Source organism: Oratosquilla oratoria, chromosome 28 (genome assembly GCF_046742065.1).
Source record: "Oratosquilla oratoria isolate Oo_2021 chromosome 28, ASM4674206v1, whole genome shotgun sequence".
Taxonomy (NCBI): Eukaryota; Metazoa; Arthropoda; class Malacostraca; order Stomatopoda; family Squillidae; genus Oratosquilla; species Oratosquilla oratoria.
The window spans coordinates 29,901,090-29,904,888 of NC_134804.1; positions in this window are offsets into that span (position 1 = coordinate 29,901,090).

Below are 3,799 nucleotides of genomic sequence, written 5' to 3' on the forward strand. Positions count from 1 at the left end.
TCCTCTCCTCTTCTCTTCTCTTCTCTTCTCTTCTCTTCTCCTCTCTTTTCATCTCTTCTCTTCTCTTCTCTTCTCTTCTCTTCTCTTCTCTTCTCTTCTCTTCTCTTCTCTTCTCTTCTCTTCTCTTCTCTTCTCTTCTCTTCTCTTCTTTTCTCTTCTCTTCTCTTTTCTTCTCAGGCTTTCGTCCTGTTTGACGTCTCCACCTTTTATCTTTCTCTCACTTCATAATATTCTTTCTTTTGCTGTCGCTCTCTTCTTTCGTGTCTTCCCTTCCTGCTAGCGTGCCATTGCGTTCTGTATCTTCCTCCTCCTTCCTTCTTCTTTATATCTTTACTCATCCTTACCTTTAGTCTTTATGTGGATAGGAGGTAAAGGGAGCACGGGCTGAGGGAAATACTTTTATTCCTGACTAGTTTCGCCTGAGTGGCTTCTTCAGAGGAACATAGTTCCTCTGAAGAAGCCACTCAGGCGAAACTAGTCAGGAATAAAAGTATTCCCCTCAGCCCGTGTTCCCTTTACCTCCTATCCACATTCGTCACAATGTATACACATTTAGTCTTTATCATACTTCCTTCTTCTTGGGACTTCAACTCCCAGCAGTGATTGTTACCTGCCCCAGCAGTACAAACGCATGGGACGATGGTGACGGCTTCGGCCGCAGGTACTCAGCGCCTCCTGGCGTAGGCTATGACCTCCTTCTTCTTTCCCTTGCCTTCTCTAGTCTCCCCTCGCTTCCCCTCTCTTCCCATTCTCTCATTATCTCTCATTTTCTCCTGACACCTCCTTTCGTCTTCTATCCGTTTCCATTTCTTTCTCTAAGTCCTACTTTCTCCTCTGTTTTCTCTCTCCTTTTCTCCTCCTCTCTCTCTCTTCTCTCTCCTTGCTCTCTCTTCGCCTCTCTCTCATTTCCCCTTCTTTCCGTTTCCCCTTTACCTTTATTTCCTCGTCTGTTTCTTTTCCATTCCTTCCATTATCTCCCCATATTCCTTCATTTTCTTCTTTTCCTTTCTTCCCCTTCCTTACTCTCTTCCCTTTCCTTCCCGTTTTCTCCTTTCTCTCCCTCTCCCCTTCCTTCCCCTCTTCTCCTTCCATACAATCTTCCCCCTCCTTCCCCTCTTTCCCTTTCCTTCCTCTCTTCCATTTCCTTCCTCTCTTCTTCCTTCACCTCTTCCCCTTCCTTCGCCTCTTTCCCTTCCTTCCCCGTCTTCCCTTTCCTTCCCCTCTTCCCCCCTCCTTTCCCTCTTCCCCTTACATACACTCTTCTCCTTCCTTCCCCTCTTCCCCTTCCTTTCCCTTCGTTTCCCTCTTCTACTTCCTTTCCCGCTTCCCCTTCCTTTCCCCTCTTCCCCTTCCTTCCCCGTCTTCCCCTTTCTTCCCTCGTCTTCCCCTTCCTTCCTCTCTTATCCTCTTCTATCTTTGTCTCCTTTACATTATGATCTCTTTCTTTCCTTTCTTCCTCTAGGCTCCTCCCACGCTCACACCATTTCCTCCCTCTTTTCTCCCACCTCCCTCTCCCTTTCCTCCCCCCTCCCCCCTTCCCCCCATACTCCCCTCAGCCATCTAATAAACGGAGTCTGTAAATCCTGACAAGCGAAGGCGAGTTAATGTGTGTAACCTAGAGGAGTAGTGTACAATTCAGGAATACGATAATCATTTCCAATTAAACGTCTTAGTATTTGAATACAACCCATAGTCGATGACCTTTCCGTGGAGTAACGAAAACAAAAGAAAAAGAGTCCGTAGAAATAAGAAAAAAAAACTTTGGAAATTCCCCCCACCCAACCACTCCACACCCATCACGTATGTCAAGGTATGTGTTTCACTTTTTTTCGTTCACATGAACGTAACTTATCGATACTCTAGGGCCTCTGCAAGAAATGAAGATCGCATCAACGTAATGGCGAATGTCTTGGTGGCATTAGGTACGATTTTGTAAATAATGGCTTTAGGTTTTTCCTCAAATTAATGATGGTTTTAATGACGAGAATAAGCCTTGTTGGCGTCGGTTTCAAGATTCAGATTATGAAGATTTCAGTGCGTTCGTGTGTGTGTGTGTGTGTGTGTGTGTGTGTGTGTGTGTGTGTGTGTGTGTGTGTGTGTGTTTGTGTATTTACCTAGTTGTATCTTACGGGAAAGGGGAGCTAAGCTCGTGGTGTCCCGTCTTTGTATCTCTCCATAACCAGTTTGCTCTTAAATTCTTGTATTGGTTTTGCACACACTGTTTTTTCATCTAATGTGTGTGTGTGTGTGTGTGTGTGTGTGTGTGTGTGTGTGTGTGTGTGTGTGTGTGTGTGTGTGTGTGTGTGTGTGTGTGTGTGTGTGTGCAACATCATTAAGTTTAAAGGTCTACGTATCTACATGATAAAGGTTTTCCCCCTTATAAGGGGGGTAGCCAAGCCAAGAGGAAGCTATCCACTCCCACCTATTCCACTCCCACGCATCCGCCCCCCTCCCCCTCCCCTCTCTCGTCTTAGCTCCTCTTGGATGAAGGGTCATCCCTGGCTGACGCCTACTCTGGGCCAGAAGCAATGCAGCGAGACACAGTACATCCAGAGCAAGGCCGCTTCATTTAACCAGCCTTATGTGTACATATCAATGTATGCATAGGCATGTTCATGTTATTGTGCATGTGTACGTTTGTAAGCATGTGCGTGTATGTGTGTATATGTGTGCGTGTGTGATTCACCTTGGTCTTGGATCATGTGTTGGACTTGTGATCGACAGCTATTTCCCTCCCGGAAGAAAGCTCAGAGCTCATATATGGCCTATCTATGGTTGTGACCTTATACGCACGCCCACTCAATTCCCTGCCCACTAGAGTTGGAGTAACGACTCGCAGCGCAGCGATGCTGAAATTATTTCAGCCCTGGGCAGGATTCGAACCCGGACCGCCGAAGTGGCGGCCGTGAATTCTACTAACTGCGCCATCGTGTGTGTGTGTGTGTGTGTGTGTGTGTGTGTGTGTGTGTGTGTGTGTGTGTGTGTGTGTGTGTGTGTGTGTGTGTGTGTGTGTGTGTGTGTGTGTGTGTGTGTGTGTGTGTGTGTGTGTAACTAAGTAGTCATTGTGTAACTTTTAAACAATGTAAACTATTTGCATGTATTATTCATAAGGTTTCTCCTGCTCTTAAGAGAACTCAGGAATTACGATCCAAACATTATTCATTCTGAACTTGCGCCAGTGAAAATCCATTTTGAATATTCCTTTCTTTCATTGAAAAAGATATTAAAACAGACTACAAGAAATCACCCGAAGGAATTAATTGTTTTCTTAAGCACGTAAGTATAGATGTACACACACAAAAAAAAAAAAAGGAAAAAGAACTGAAGAATAAATGGAAAAAATTACGAGGCATCAGATGAAATAATAATTGTCTTTGGTCCGAAAGCATGAGCGTAGACAAAAAAAAAAAAAAAAAAAAAAAATAAAAAAAAAAAAAAAGTAATGGGTTAATCGTAATTGGTTTAAGATAATGAATGAAATCGTCTGGTATCAGCTGGAATAATTGCTAAATTACAAACATTCTGACAAGATTAAGATAAGCTGAGGGAAAACACATACATGTAAATATAGAAGAAAACACATACATGTAAATATAGAAGAAGAGTTCATTTTTCGACTACTTTCGCACTGTGGTGCTTCTTCAGCGCAAAAGCTGTCGAAGAATAAACTCTTGTTCCATTTGTGAGTTTTCTCTCTTCTCCTTACAAAGGATTACAAAGGAAGAGCATGTCGGTACATAAGAAGGTCGGATGCGAAAAAAAATTATAAGTAAATAAATAATAAATGAATAAATAAATA